Here is a 16,978-nt window from a genome sequence, read left to right on the forward strand (position 1 = left end):
TAGGGTGGTATACCAGAGTCCTGTATTTAATGCGTGATTGTTCTGCAAACCCACAACTTCTCTAATAAAGAAGTATTAGTAGTGAAGGAGAAGAAAGTAATGAAATGTTGTTTTGGGGCTCGGTAAGACTGAGGTGCTTAAAAAACATTCCACTGTTCAATTGGGTGTATGGATCTGGTGCTCAGGAAAGAAGCTGCTCAGAGTGAGGGATTTGGGGGCATCTTCAAATATTCTGTCACTGAAGCCAAGGGAGTGGGTGAGAGATTCACTGGAAAAACAGATAAAGGAAAGGCCTTGAACAGAACCCCAGGAAAAGTAAAACCTAAGTGGAACATAAAATGGGGGAGTGACCAGAGAGGAAGAGGAAAAGCTCACAGAATGGAGAGTTCCATGGAGGGGACAGTTCACAGTGTCCAACGTGGCTGACAGCTGAAGAAAAAAAGTAGATGACCCCATTTGTGTAAAAATAGAATTCCCAACCCTCTATACACGTTTGTAAGTGTTTAAATGAGCAAGATCTGTGAATCCACACTACCTAGGTTCAAATGTAGGCTCTGTCTCTTACTAGCATGCGATCTGACCTTGGTCAGGTTGCTTCACATCTATATGCACCAGTTTCTCCATTTGTAAAATGAAATACCTACCTGCATGTGATTGTAGTGAGAAGTGAATAAATATATTGAAAGTGCTTTGAGTAGTGCCTGGCACATTGTGCGTCCTATATAAGTGTTTAGCTACTGCGGTGGTTTGAAGCTGTATGTATCCCAGAAAACATATTCTTAAATCTAATCCATTCTTGTGGGTGTAAACCTATTTAAGCAGGACCTCTTGATGAAACTACTTCAGTTAATGTGTGACCCACCTCATTCAGATGGGTCTGTATGCTACAGAAAATTTAAATTTTAGACCAAATAAACATCTCTTCCTTTGGTCTCATACAAAAATTGAGGTTTTAAAATACAAACAATAGCATCCTTTACCTTGTATTCTGATTTCCCTTTGTCCCAACCAGGTCCATTTCATTACATCTCTAATTGAACTCTGATTTGTTTTTCAGCTTCTTTAATAGTTGCTGTATGGAGTAATGCTAACTCTTAGACATGGAGAACTCCAAATCTGAGTTTCAAGTGTCACACAGAAAGCCAATGTTCCAAGAAACTACCAGGTTAGACTCAGAGGGCATAATATCTCAGAATTTAGAAATAACAGTTAGAACTCAGGAATAGATATGACTGCTGTAAGAGCTTACAATTTAGGAAACTTTACAATGTGCCTTATTGAACATTCCGTACTCCTTAGTCATTGATTGCCCAAACTCTGCCCACTTTCTATCCCCTGACAACCCATGATTTCAGATAAATATTTCTGATACACTTAATATTTATACAGTACTCAACATTCATGACATCTTAAAATGATCACCCACTGTTTATACCCATATGGGCCCCATTATGTCCTATGCTTGAGACGTGCATATAAAATCCATGGCTACTCATCAAGCTAACTGGCAACTAGAACCGGCTGAGCATGCTTGTTTCTGTGTACTCTCACAAGAGCAAGCATGTGTTGGTTCTGGCATAGGCATCTTCTGTATACCAGGCCTTCTTATTCAAACGCAAGTCTAGTACTCTTAATTATACCATAGGTAGGCAGGGAGTACTGATGAGGTAGAGAGAGAGAGAATTTATGAATATTGCATAAAATATATCACCTGCATATAGCCTATTCTAAATTAATCTATCTCTTTCCACTCTCTCCTTATTGTGTTTTAAATTGATTCAATAAAACCACATGATTTGAATATCTCAATGTTGCCTTTCAGTCTTTCTGTGCAATGACTTATGGGACAGCCTGCTTGGCAGTGAAGAGGGAGACTAATTTCCCACACCACACCCACACCACCCACTGGTAGCTCATAGAGGGTGGGAATATGGGGGAGGAGTGGCAGACAATTTTTTTATATATTACACTTACATCTACTCCTTGGTTATACTGGCAATTTGTTTTGTATTTAAAATATTAAGAAAAATTTAAATGCAAAAATATTTAGTATACACATATTTGAAACAATGGCATACTAGGCATATTAGGCATGCTCAAAGAATATGAAAATATTAAAAGGGATGTGGTTGCCAGGAAGAAATCCCTGCCCTAAAAATACCCTCTGTTAACTGCCCTATCCTATCTGAAAGAGAAATGCCTGTTCTAATCTCTAGAATCATTTGTCTTCCCTTTTCAACTTGGTGCTACTTGTGTGCAGCTGGACATCAAGACCTACCCTTTCTTTCCCCAGGTTCTTCCTGCTCTCTTTCTCCTTCTTCCACGTACAGGAGAGAATGTAGTACCTGAACCTTGGTAGACCTGGAGTCTGGGCACTTCTTTTTTTTCTTTTCCTTTTTTTTTTTTAAAAATGTTGCTTGTCTAACAACAGGACAGATAAGGAATGCTAATGCTATTATGACAGCTACCATCTAGGTATTGAATGGGCCTCTCAGTTCCGAGAAAAGCAGTAGGAAGCTATCTCCATGCCTGGCCAGCTCGGAGATCAGTCATTCTATCAGGTCCAACAATCATGAAGAATCTCTTTTCTCTGAAATGCTAGCTCTCATTGTCTTCAACTGCTCCACTTTTGTGTGTTAGTATTGCCAGTGGATTATCATGAAGCTAATGGAGATTAAGATTTACAGACCCTTCCTAGGTTCCAAGAGGGGCTCTAGCAACTTCCGATTTGTAATTTTGTTTCATTTTTCCTAAAGAATTTTAAAGCATCAAGGCCTATTAAAACACTCCTCACTATGATTTACTGATTAGGAGCTTAAACCCTGGAGTTAAAAGCAGCCTCTCTCCCTTTTACTATTTAGTAACTTTGAAGTAGTTACATTACCTTTCAGCCTCGGTTTACTTACCCTGTAAAATGGGAATATTACCTTTTCCATAGGATTATCGAAAGGTTTAAACAGTACTTAAACAGTGTTTCGTATATGTTCATAAATGCTAGCTGCCTTTATAATTATTGATGTTGCTGCGACCAAGAACTAGGCCATAAACTTCCCAAGAATAGGATGTGGCATCTCCCAGATCACATCGTAGGCTCATAAAATACTTGCTGAATGAATGATACTTTTTACAATTAACTCCATTCTCCCCACCCTCTCTACATGTCTAACCAGAAAAACAACTCTAAGTTCTTAAAGAGGTGACACGCAATCACCTCTTCAGCGAGGCACCAGATACCCAGCAGTACCATCCTAAAAGCGGGTCTTTTAGCTCAGTATACCCCTTCTCTGGTGAGTCCTGAAAGTCCCCTGTTACTTGTCTCCTGTCCCGCACCTGATTTCTCTCTCCCGGTCAAATGAGGACTTTCTGCCAAGTCTGGGACAGAAACACGGAGACAATGCATTAATAGCGTCAGCATTGTGCCTGGGACATAAGCGCTCAATAAATGATGGCTCTTATTATTATCCAAACTCCAGATCAAATAGCAACCCCTTCACCGCGGCGTCCCCGCGCCCCGACCGGGGTCCAGGCCTGCATCTTTTGCCGGGGGTCTCAGCCTTGAGCCTGTGGGGTACGTATGTGTGGAGGTGGAGGTAGGACCCTGCTGGTCTGCTTTCCCCTTCTCAGCGCGCTTCCCCACCGGAGCTGGTCCCAGGGCTCCCCCGGGACCGCCAGCAGGCGGGCAGACCTGGAGGAGGCGGCCGCCGCCGCATCCGCCGCCGCCGCAGGAGGCGGAGCTCTGCACCTGGCGGCCGGTCCTCTGCGCTCCAGCCCTGAAACCGGTCCAGCCGACACGAGCGGCGGAGGCTGAAGGCCTGGCCCGAAGAGGAGGAAGACAGAAGGTTTCGGCGGCTAGTGCGCCCAGCCCACCGCATTCCCTCGCCCCACTGGGCCTGCATCGGTCCGCCGCGCATCGCCGCGCCCCGCCCCGCCCCTCCCGCTGCAGCCTCGGAGGAGCGAGCAACCCGCCGGCGATGGTGCGTGCCGCCCCGACAGCCGCCGCCCGGGCGCCGGGTGCCGCCGTCCCGCGCCCCGGGGAGGGGGTGCCCTGTGTCCAGCGCAGCTGAGCGCCGCCGCCGCCCGCAGCAGGTGAGTCGGAGCCCGGGCCGCGGCCGGCGCGCTAGGAGATAGGGCGCGCTCCACGGGGGCGGCCCGACAGAACCACCCGGGCCTCCCACCGCGGGGGGCGAGCTCTGCCCCGGGGGGCGGGGAGCCCCCTCCAGCGCGCACACCTGCTGTCGGGGGAGGAGATTCAGGGAAGGGGCCTGGTAGGAGGGCGGGTGTGGGTGTCTCTACCCCCCGCGCGGCTCGACTGGCTCTCCCTCCCCTCGGCTTCTGTGTGGGTTGTCATCGTTGTGGGTGCTGGGGAGACTAAAGGCGGCTCCCCCGGCGCGCCCGGCTCCGGCGGCACTTCCGCAAACGTAATTGGAGTCGGGAAAACAAAGGCGCTGCCCAGGCAGCCCTTGCCGGGCGCCGGCAAGGGCTGCCTGCGGTGGGATGGGTGGGCCCCAGCGTGCAGGCCCTTGTCGGCCCAGCCCCACGCACGCCCTTAACATAAACATCCACGGGAAAAAGGAGGGAGGCGAGAACGTCTTGTCTGCCCACGCTAGACAGACCCAATGACAAGGATATAGCCACTTGCGTGACAAGAGGAAGAAAGTGACATGGTCTGCCTTCCTAGGTGAATAAATACGAAACAGACCTTTCCATCTGCTTGCTGTTATCCTAGAGAAGAAATCCCCGGGCTCGTGCTTCGCCAACGGGATCTAACACCTCCCAGGAGTCCTTAGGAGATACTAATGAGGGTTGTTAGTCCTGAGTCCTATTTACTTCACAGCCCCCGGTAAACTTAGATAGGAAGGTGAAAAAATTCAAACCCAACTTTCTCCTTCATTTCTCCCATCCCCATGAGGACAGACAGGTGGATTAAATGCCTTAAGGTCGGTACACAGTGCATTTTACCTCTCCCACACACATATGCTACCACAAGCATATCCTTTCATCCAAAAACTTTTAATAAGCAATTTAACAGAGCTACTAGAGCAGATAAAACCTTGCCTATTAGCCACAGGAAAGAACCTTAAAGAGCTGAGGTTCTAATCCCAATTGGCCTAAATAGGTGTGCATCCTTGGGCATGTCACGTCTTCCTGAGCCCCCGTTTTCTCACACGTAAAAGGAGATAGTTGGATAGTACCACTTGCAAGTTTCTCCCTAATAGTACTAAAAGACCCGGATTGTGGAAAGCTAATCTTTTCAATGTAGGTAAAAGTAAGGAGGTGGTGGGTGCGTGTGGACATACAGTTAGCCAGTATTTAACAAAAAGTATGCATATTTTTGCTAGGTCCCTGGTATTGGCAGAACATCCCTTGCCAATAGCTAGCTGAGGTGTATACATCATTAATGACTTGAAGTAAAAGGAGACGCTCGGAACTTTAGGTGGGATGTTTGGCTTTGCCATTTTAAGCTTCTGGTCATTAGCAGATATGGAAGATATTTTCAGTTATTTAGTGGTAGTCATATAATTTGTGTTTATCAGAACTTGTAAGTAAAATTTAGGATTGCTTAGGAGGAGTCTGGGACATTGCTAAGGAGCCTTGCAAAACACTCTGGGGGAGTAGGAGGAGAGAAGATCATATTTCAACAAAACATTCATGCTACTAAGCATGTTGGCAATAATTTATTTCTAAAGCACTTTGTGTGTATACAAATAAGGGAAATATAAATGAAGGCAAACTAAGTCTCAAAGACAAAATAGGAAGGTTTGCAGGATTTTGGTGGTTTGGGGTTTTGGGTCATCAAGTTCATCATATATATAGTTTCTGGACTATTAATAGAAATAAAGTACTTTTTGAGCACTTACTATGTTTGAAACACCATCTTAAGCACTTAATTTCTAAATCCATACGGTAATTCCTTTTTCCCAGTTTTGTGGATGCTGAAAAGGAAAGTCATACAAAAAATACATAATCAGTAAGAGATGGAGTTATATTTGGCCTTGTCTCTGGCCCCAAAGCCCAGGGAATTTCCAGTGTCCCTCCCTTCTCGGGACCCACTGAGGCTTCCTACCTATACAGATGCCTGCCTTTGCTTCCTGCCTTTGAAAATTAACTTAATTTCAATGTAGTTATACATAACACTTATCTGTATATAATAAATCTATATATTGATAATACATGCATGTTAATACATGCTTACCAGTTCTGATCTCATCATATTTAGATTGAAGATGGGCTTAAAATTAATATAACCAAAGATACATTTAGAGTAATAAGTTTTTTTGATGTTCACTAACCCTTGATTTAGCAGTTTCCTTGTAGGGAAGAGGGATAAATGCAATAAATGTAAGTATGTTTGCTAGCTGTTCTGGTACATTGGTTTGGGAAAAATCAAGATATGGTAATGAAAAAAGGCAAGCTGCTGAAGAGATTTGTATGCAAATGCTCAAAGGAACATACAGGCACATATATACCTCCTGGTCCCCAAGCTTTTGACAGTGACTACCTTAAGGAAGTGGGATGGAGTGGAGGGAAGAGGGCACTTTAACTTTTTAGCTTATAAAATTATGTTTGGGCTTTAAAAAAAATTTTTTTTTTTGCAACAAGCATATGTTCTTTTATAATATAAAAAAAGGAAAAAGAATGTAGTTGTTTTATTAAAAAATAAAAATGGAATATGTATAAAGCTCTTATTTGGAAAGTGAAATGAGATTCAGGGAGATCAAAGAGAAACATGGTGTTCTGGGAATTGCAGGTGTGGGAGCAAAAGATGAAGAGCTTTAGATGACTGATTTTTACCATTTCTAACATCTACAACATGTTTTGCAGTACCCTGATTTCCATACTCAATAGGAATTCTTTGGTACACACCCCAATTTCTCTGCTAGACTAAGGTGATAAGAATTTTTTTCCTCCTTTCACCGTTTTTCTAGTGGTGGCTGTCTTTGGAAATGTGATTGCTCTCTACATAGAAAGCAGAAGTAGGCGAAATCTATTTACCTGCTGTGTCATCTCATGAAATTATGGCACTCTGGATGACTGCAGGGATAATTATTTTTGGTAACATAATTTCAGGAGCAGCAATTTTTCAGCAAGTTACTCTAGTCTGATGCACATATATTTATTATATACAATCCCACAGTTTACCCAGTTCTGTGCAAAATTAACAAGTCACAATATATAGTCTTTAAAGATTAATACATTTCCCTGCTCAGACTTAGAAGTCCAGAGCCAAATACATTCAAACTTTTTAGAATCAAGAAAAGGAAGCACATGCTTCTTGTGTTTTATACATGAGGGAAATCTGAATCAACTTGGTCTACTGTATATGTGGGTAGGTAATGTGGAGAAAGACAATTGTGAGATTATTTTGCAAAAGAGGTATTCTCACAATTTTAGGTATCATACAACATTGCATTTAAGATTCCAGTTAAGTTTTAGGCAGTAAGAAATATCAATCCTTTATTTTAGGAAGCTCTGTTTGTTCAGTGGTTTCTCTTTAAACACAGACATCAAATGCAAAATCCTACCCTTGTTCAAGTCAGTTGTAAAATTTTGTGGCTCACTGTAAAATCACCTTGGCATTTCACAGGAGGCAGCATTTTGTATTCTTTGGAAAAGAAAACATATACATCCAATGTGAATTCTGGATGGGACAATTAAAACACTATCAAGAATCTATCTGTCAAGAATGTTCCATTTGGGTTTATAATTCTTCCATTGTTAATTGTCCAACATTTGCTATCTGTGGCCATTTGCTATACTTTACTGGCATTGAGGTGGGGAGGGGAATTGGGAGAGATGAGAGGAACCTGTATCAGCCTGATTAATTATCCTAAATTCTGAATTGCATATTGTCCAGTATTTAGCCCCTTTGTTGAATTTCAGTGGCATTTGCTTTGTAGCTCATTTTGATTCTCCATATTTGGAAGATATTTACTTACTGTTTTGTATAATGGCATTGTGTTGATGAAGTTGGCTAGGCGACTTTTGGAAACTCTGATAGTCATTAGTGAAGATAAGTGACATTTGATTTATTGATGCAGAGGCCAAAACCAGAGAGCAAAACCAAACCATCACAAATCAAAAAACCATTGTAGAACACCTGAATCTTGAGGCTATATATTTAATATATGTCTGCAATAGATATTGCAACTTTAGTTGCTAGTTTGTGGCTCTAAAAAGCACACTCACACGCAAACTCCCAGTTGCGACCTCAGCACCAATAAAACACTCCTCCAAGCATTGTGTGGATTAAGTGTAGCCTTTATCAGTCTTGGTCCAGTTTAATGTAACTATAGCTACTCATGGATATGCTGATGATTCTTGCGGGTAGGTTACGGTTTAGTAATGTGAGGAACAACTTTGTATTATCTTGTGGCATGGTCGTCTTGCTGCATTTTAGGATGTAAGAGGTGGGATGGGAGTGAATGAGGCAAAGATGGGAAGAAATTAAGGCTTTTAGAAAAAACATAATCAAGAGGTAGGAATGAAGAGGAGCTCTTTTGTTGCTCAGATGTGGTCTCTCTCTCTCTCTCTCTCTCTCCCCCATCCCCCTCCCCTCCCCCTCCCCCTCCCCCTTCCCCCCCCTCTCCCTCCCTCCCTCCTCAGCTCTGCAAGGACAACTCTCCCCTATATGGGGCGCGTTATCAAGGGGTGAAAGTTTCTGTGGCAATCTGGGATGAGCCTGGCGCTGGCACCCTAATATAGACAGTGCCTTCCCAATCAAAGGGGGAAAAGCATTGTAACAAAATAAGGTATCAGTGGCTGAAAGAGTTGAAATAGAGTGAAGAGGTTATTCTGGAGGCTACTCTTAAGTAAGCTTCAGCTAGGTATTGCTATTTACCATGGTTTGCCAAACCCCAACCAAAACCATTCCTGCCAATCCTAGGGCTTTATCTGAGATTCTACAAAGGCTCCATGCATTATGATTGCTTTCCAGAAAGCTACAACCTCCAGATGGGTTCCTAGGCCAGATAAGTCCTGAAACCCAAAGGGGCCAGTTTCTCCAGAACATCAACTAGTTTGATCTCCCTTTTCCATACTATTGAAAGCCCTTTCCAACATGAAAAAGCTAGAAGAATGAGCATAGTCCAGATACCCCTAAAGATTGGGAGAAGGATCAAAGCAGAAAGAAAGGAGTGATAGAAGACAGGCTTTAACAAAAGAGTATGACTGCTGAATCATTATATTGATATTTCTTTTAGTCTCCAGTGTCTTGGGGCAGCTAGAAGTTTGAAAAACCTAAAATTGTGGAACTGTGACCCCTATCAACTCTGAAATCTGTTCTGTAAATAATGTTGCAGTATGCTTCAGAATTTATTGCTTTTTTGTATGTGTTATATCTCACAATGAAAATAAATAAAAAAGAAGTAGGAAAAAGGATTAAATTAAAGCAGGCAGAGACACTTTTTGACATTTATTCTGGGTGTATTTAAAGAATGGGAGACAAATCCAGGGAACATTTCTGCAAGTAGAGAACATGAAAGTCCAACTTTGAATGAGTCTGAGGAAACGTTTGGAAATGTTTTGATCTGAGACCAAGAGTGGAACTCATCGGAGTGTATGTGGGGAGGGAGGGAGGGCCCAAAGACAGACATCAGTGAGTCAGCAGTGGCCAAAGGGAACTCTGCTGTGGCTTTGCGGAGGATAAAAAGGAGAACTAGAAAGAGGAACTGCTGCTGCCCCAACAAGCCTGATTTGTGTGTTAATTGTGCCAAGGAAAAGTGAGAAAGAAGACAGGGCTGGTAATTGCCTACCTGTGCGTGGTTAAATAGTGAGACCTGCAGTACCCAGTCAGGTGACCTCCACTGACCATGTGGCTGGTCTAGTCGGCGCAGGCGCCGAGTGATGCTTCCAGCAGAGTCCGGATTCCCCCGGAAACTCCTGTCCCCAGGGTAGTGGCAGGTGTGGATACCTGTGAGTCGTATGGAAAATTCCCCTCTCATAACTGCTCTGGGCCTTTTAGAGACAAGTTGAGGTACACCAGCTTAGGCACTAGGCCTCTGTAGTGCAGAGAGCAAGGCGAAACCCCTAAACTATGAACAGATATAGCAGAACCATACAAAGAGACTGCGGGTATCTGACTTTTAAAGAAAAACGCTGCCAAACATGATCTGATCGAACATGGTCAAGTTTCTCTAGCTCTCATGGAGTGCCTTCCTAATTCTGTTTCAAAATAATTTCTGTGTTGTTCTGAACTAATGAACCAATATACCCAAATTCACCTTCTTGAGGGAGTTTAAATAAAAGACTCTCTTGTTTTACTTTCAAAGGGTAGAGATGACATACATTAAAATTTTGTTTTCTAAATGATGGGGTTCCTGTTCATTTGAAAGTGTATTTATCTTGTAAGAGTGTCTCAAAGCCCTTGTAACAGATTTGGGTTGTTCCCACTGGGAAGCACCAGGCATTAGGTGGATAGTTAGACTTCAGTTAGGCAGCTCCACATCATCTTTCAGAAATTCCAGGATCAGGGTCACTTAAATGCCAACTAGTTTTAAATTATGCTTTTTAAAAATATATATTATTATGCCAGAGACCCTAGTTTGATTCCCGGTGCCTGCCCATGCAAAAAAAAAAAAAAAAAAAAAAAAAAAAAAAATATATATATATATATATATATATATAAAATTAAAGTAACAAATACTTACTAAAAAAAAATCCAGCAGAGTATCTGAAAAAAAAATCAAAATAAATCATAATTTTACCACACAGAGATAACTCCTAGTAACATTTAGTATTTTTTTCTTCAAGATTTTTCTAAAATATATGTCAGATAAGTACAGCACATCAATTTACATATATATAGTCTTGTTACACATAGAAGTTTGTGGTCTGCCTTTTTCGTTTAATGTGATGCATGGATTGTGAGCATTTCCCCATGTAATTAAGTTCTATTTTTCCATCATGTAGATATGAAATTCTGTTTTTCTCTTGTATATCCTTACCACAATTTATTTAATTGCCTCCAGTGATGATCATTTACTTTGTTTACAGTTTTAATTATATTTGCTTTCTAGAAAGTTTATATTTCTGCTCTCAGCAAATGAGTGTGCCTACCAGTCCTTATCTTCACCAGCATTGAATTTTATTTTTAAAATACAAAGGAATGGCATGTAATTAAAGTATCTTTTTTGATTAATGGGCTAGATAAAAAATATTTTTTTTCTGAAATTGTATCATTAGAGTTGCTAGTGTATGGTAACTCAATTTATCAGAGCCATAACACCTTAAGAAATTAAAAAAAATTTTTTTAGACTACATGTAGTGTACTAGAATGTAAGGAAATAAATTATTGTTTTTAAAGTATAGTACATTTAAGGGTTACAATTGAAAACCAAATGAGTAAAAATTATTGATGGTAGCTACATGAATAAAGAAAAAGCTAATATTATTTTATTAATGACTGAATTTGTATTTTTGTTATTCATTATAAATCTTATTTTTCCAAAGTGTGATTTTCCTGTGTTGTTAGTATTTTTAGATCTTGGATCTGTGTCATATACTAATTGTATTTACCAAAGCCAGTCCCTCTTTGAAAAGATTTTGAAGAAAAAAAAGAGTGTGTTTATAAAACACAGATTCACATAAGTAAGTTTAAAAATAAACTAAAAAATATTCAGATTGAATTTGTGATTTTTTTTACTAAAAGTAGTCTCTAGAAATTACTTCTTCAAATACAATAAGCAATAATTTTTTGAGGGAAATCTTTCTGTAAAACGTTAAGTAGATAACTACATTTAATGTCAACTTTTCCAACATACTTTGTTTAATGTTGTGAAGAGATAGGTCTGAGAGCTTCCTGTTAGTTTCTTGGCAAAGAAACAGATTTATTTTCATTAAAATGGTAAATAATTTGAAAATAGAGACAGTTTCCAAATTGTAAGTGTTAACTCCTTCTGTGGCTCCCAGTTTGGCTGTGGCCTGTGCTAGTGCTGACTAGATGTTTTTCTTCCCTCTTCCTCTCCTTTCCTAACCCTTTACTGGTCCTATAATAATTATAAGATGTTTGAAGACACCACTTTAATATTAATAGATTTCCTAGGTTCCCACATGATAGTATGCACTTTTAGCGTCTCAGTCTAGAAAATGTGTAATGATAGAAAGCTAATAAGAGTTCCAATAAATTAACATTTATTAGAGAAATAAATGTACAATGATAGTATTTATATGCATTTGAAAATAAGTAGAACCTGTATGTGTGACATATTGTTTATTTAGGGCTTTCAAAGACCCCTGGCAATAATCGCCACAGGTTAGAGCCCTTGCCCTGGAGGAAGCTAGCAGCTGGGCATCCCAGGTCCCATCCTCTCTGCTGCGGCTCGGGCGGAAGCCCAGTGGATAGGGCTATGAAGTCCTGGGTGGGGCTGTGTTGCTGAGATATGTTGCTGTCATCCCAGATTGAAAGGTAGTATTTCCTCTTAAAGAATGTACACTCCGTGATCTTTAGGTTTTTTCAACTCTTTGTTCAGTAATTTGAAACATTCTGGATTAAATGAGCTGAGCAGTCACTGACCTGGATACCCACTACTATTTGTAATATTATTGCAGTGGGGAAATGGTCTCTAAGCTCCAGAAATTGAAATGCAGTGACTGTTGGGAACGGGACCTGTACATTAGTTTGGTTATCTTAAACAAACAATTTCATTGCTCCTTCTGGTAGTAAATTCAGTGAGAGATGGCTATGCTTTGATTCTGTTTTCACAAAGCTTCTGTGACTTCCCCCACAAATCCCTACATTGTATTCCTTCTTGACAAATAAATGTGGGGTATCAGCAGCAAATTCAGTTAATTTCACTACCTGTCTTGAACCAACCACTGAATTTTTGTGTTGGAGAAACTTGCAAGGTAAAATATCTTTTTGCTTTTTTTTTTTTTCCATGCTGTAATGTGAATTGTTACTTGTTAGCCTTGTGGGACTTGTTTTAAGACAGGAAGTTTACTTGAAAGGGTAGAAGGAAATGAGGTTCTTCTGCCTACCTCAAATTTATGTTATAAGCTATGCTATAGTGGCCCAATGTTTAATTAAAAACCTAATACAAATAAATAGGAACCAGCTTCCGTGATGGTTGATGAGGTCTAAAGGACCTAAATTATAAAAATTGTTATTGACATTTAATTGTTTCTTTCCACAAAGTGAAAGAAAAATCGTTTTGGCTTTTATTACTAAAACCACCTTTAGGGCTAAAGTTACCCCACTACCCCAACACACACACTTTTAAGAGATGATAATAATTAGTTCCTTTTATCCTTTTATCAGGTTGAAGGGAAGTAAGTATGTGAGAGAGGATTTCAGCTCCTTACTATGTTACAAATGTAATTAAAATGTTCCTGCAGGGAACTTTATTTTAAATGAATAATTGTTTCTGGCCTAGAAGTAATTATTATTCTAGCCCATAATCCAAGAGAGTATTCTCTTTTGAGTCCAGTGACTATCCTGCCCCATATCCCCCACAAATAGGCTCTGGGCATGGGCATGAACATGAGCATAAATTCATGAGCACTGATACATAAAATGCTCGGCTTGGTTCAAGGAGGGATGCGCTAAAGAATTCTAATACTCTCACTTGGGAAGAATGGTTTTGAGTAACTGCAAAATAAGGTTTTAAGAAATAGAGAAATAAGAATATCACCACCAACAAAAATGCTCATAGGTTGCTTTTCAGTTAAGACAAAGCTTTTCATACATGACTTCATTTAAGCCCTACAGTCCCGCTCTTGGAGGTTAGTTGACTTGGCTTTGTATTTTTATCCCAACTTCAAAGATGAGGAAATGGAGCCTCAGAGACACACTGATTTGTCAAAGTCAGGAGAGGAATTGAAATCCCTTTCTGCTGTACTCCCTAAACTTCAGCTCTGATCATATTAAAGTGTAATAAAATTTCATATGTATATTGTCACCAAGTACTTGGCAAAAAAACAATACTTATTGAGATTTTGCAAGAGTAGAGGACAATATGCTAAGTACTAGAGTTTATAATCTAGTTGGGCAGACAAGAAATATTGATAAAAAGATAGCTGTAAAATGACAAACGTGCAAGAGCGCAGGTGTGAGAGCAACCTAGAGAAGTAAAGGAAGGAGTCAATAAAATGCTGTAAGTGTATTCTATTTTCAGATGTTATGAAAGGTTGCTTTAGATACAATTCATAAAGTACTATTTGTTCTACAATTATACCATCACAGGACATTAATACTTACAATTAGTGTTAAGACCAGAAAACTAAAGTAAAAGTTCAACTATTAGAAAATCCTTAGTAGAGGTTGTAGTAGTGAAACTCTGCCAATCTATTTTCCACACTGTAATGATCTTTGTAAAATACAAATATGGCTTTTCCACCCTCCTGCATGATTCCCTGTCGCTCTCAAAATAACTCCCACCCTCTGCCTCTGTTCTCATCCTCTATCTGTCTCCCACTCTCATTCTGCTCCACTGGCCTTGGCCTTCTGGCTGTTCTTCAAAAATACGCCATACTTGTTTTGTCCTCAAGTGTCTAAATAGGTGCTGCGTCTACCTGGAATGTTCTCCCAGATCTTCTCATGACTGGCATCCTATTTCGTAGTCAGCTCAGCTATAACCTTCTCAGAGAGGCTTTCTCATCTCAATCAATAGTAGCATGTCATCTGTCCCCATATCCACCCTCTCACATTAGCCTGATTTATTTTTTTCCATGCCATTATTATTACAGAAAATAAAGCCTATAAGCTCTTAGAATCAGGCATTATGTTTTTTTAATTCTCACAGCTATCCTGTTTTGCAGATGAGAAGACAGAGGCTTAGAGAAGTTAGATTTCCCAAGGCCATAAAGTCGGTCACTGACAGAGCTAGGATTCAGATTTCTACCAGTCTCTTGGTCTGCTCCTCGGGAACTGCTTGAATTGCATAAAAGCGCTTTGTGATCAGACCTCCAACTGTTCCTTTTCTGGTTGCTCCTACTCAGGTTTTAAGAATCCCACCCCCACCCCACCAAGGACCCACCGAGAGGCTCCTGGTCGCCTGTGCTTACTCTTGCCTTAACATTTAGCGCTGTATGTTATAATGGCTGCTCTATCCCAGTCTCTCTTGCCACTGGACCTGACAGCAGGATCTGTGTGTTCTCGTCCATTGTGAACTATTCATTGACCACCAGGCACGCATTGGTACTAAATCTATATTTATTAGATTAAAATAAATCATTGTCTTTTTATTTTCAGTATAACTCTCTAACATGCTATTTTGTGTTCTCCTATTGTCCCTCAGCCTGAAACTCAAGGCCCTCCATAATCTAGTGCTGTCTGGTAGCGTCATATAGCCCCTTGCCCTAGTATAAACCTTTCAAGGATCTACTGCTGCCTTTTCTTTTCCTCTTCCTGCAATAGTGGTCCTACTTATCTTTGCCAAAGTAAATCCTCCCCACTTCCCAAGGTTCAATTTAAGTCCCACGTTCTCCAAGTGCCCCCACTGTCTATAACACTCTGGCAGTTAATCACGCAGTGCTCTGTGGCTTCTCTTTTATCATTTTTTAACTTACTTGACAAGTTTTAATATTATTTAACATTTCCTTGTGTTTTGGGTTTATCGTGTCAACTATAAAGCAAGTCTTTGGGGCCCAATGACCACGATTTTGGTCTCGCCATGAAGAAGCTGCATGATGCATTGAGGGCAGTACCTGCTAAGGGACAGACTCTGATTCCAGATGTCTAGGTTTTAACCCCAATTCTGCTACTTAATGCTTGTGTGACCCTGAGCTGGTTATTTACCTTCTCTGTGCCTCAGTTTCCTCCTCTGTCTCCTCTGGAGAAAGTAATCGTATCCACTCCAGAGAACTGTTCTGAGGGTTAAATGAGTTAATTCATGATAGCAAATGTTAAGTGTTGTGGTGTTGAAGTGGTAATAATAATGATAATGTATCACACTGAACCCCTGTTAAAATGCAAATATGTTGTCAAGATGAGGCAACCACAGGGTGTATGTTAACCTCTTACACAGATCAGTTAGTTACCTAGCAGACATGTTTCCCAGGGAGCCTGAGCAGATCCACCAGGAATGTCCATATGGCAGGATCTGAGGGGAATTTCAATTCAAGGGGAATGCTGTTGGTAGCAGCTGTGGGGAGCCCCTGAGAAGTACTGATTGCCTGAAGAACTCAAGCTGGAAATAGGAAAATCAACTGGGCTGTCAGAACTGGGACCAATTTTGGCTCTTTCATACTTTAGCTGCACTCAAGTCATAAAGAAACCATGTCAAAATGTCCCAAAAGGAAAAGGGAAAGTCCAAAAGAGTCATTCATCTTTGAACACTTTAATGCCTTTACAGCATGTGTGACTGTCTGTTAAAACCAACCTTATATTTCTTTTTTATGACATTGGCTAAATGTCTAACAGATGGTAAGATAATCTTTATTAAAAAAAAGAGAAAAGATCTGAGGGTGCATGGTGGTTCAGTGGTAGAATGCTCACCTTCCATGCAGGAGACCCAAGTGTGATTCCTGGACCATGCAACCCCCCCCCACCCCCCCAAAAAAATCTGTTGGAATTAACTGAGCACTGTGCCTCTGAAGAAAACTCTCACTCTGGGAAATGCTGGGGGTTGAACCCAAGAGTAGTGAGTAAATATCTAGACTGTAAGGTTGGTCTAAGAATATTTCTCTGTATCTTTGCTGATAATAAATTGCAGTAGCAGTTATAGTCCTTTTCTGGTACTCACACTGTTCAAAGCCATAGAGAATGACCAGTAACAGCTGCCAAGGGAGAGCTACCTCTGAGGGTTCAAGAAGGACCCTCTTTTTGCAGCTTCAGCTATGCTGGTCTCTTGGCAACACTGAGTTATGATGTCAGGGGCGTAAAGGAAGAGGTCACCTCTGTAGTTAAGTCACTGCTATATTGTAGCAAACGTTATCTTCATGTTTGTAAATCTGACCTGTGGCAATTATTATTCCAACTAATATATTTAGGTCTAAGTTTTTTTTTTCTGAAAGTTGAATGTATTTTCATATTCATACATCT

The 16,978-nt window shown here is 40.7% G+C and overlaps 1 protein-coding gene across 1 annotated transcript in view; it reads left to right on the plus strand.

Annotated features, from left to right (window-relative positions):
* The first annotated feature begins 3,752 nt into the window (after nt 1-3,752).
* The window catches only part of MFSD6 (major facilitator superfamily domain containing 6), an 84,031-nt gene continuing 70,805 nt past the window's right edge, over nt 3,753-16,978 (plus strand). The window contains exon 1 of the mRNA XM_077154481.1: nt 3,753-4,086. The gene's annotated coding sequence lies outside the window, so the exon portion shown is untranslated. The remainder of the gene's footprint in view (nt 4,087-16,978) is intronic.

This window comes from Tamandua tetradactyla, chromosome 3, assembly GCF_023851605.1.
Source record: "Tamandua tetradactyla isolate mTamTet1 chromosome 3, mTamTet1.pri, whole genome shotgun sequence".
NCBI classification, from domain to species: Eukaryota; Metazoa; Chordata; class Mammalia; order Pilosa; family Myrmecophagidae; genus Tamandua; species Tamandua tetradactyla.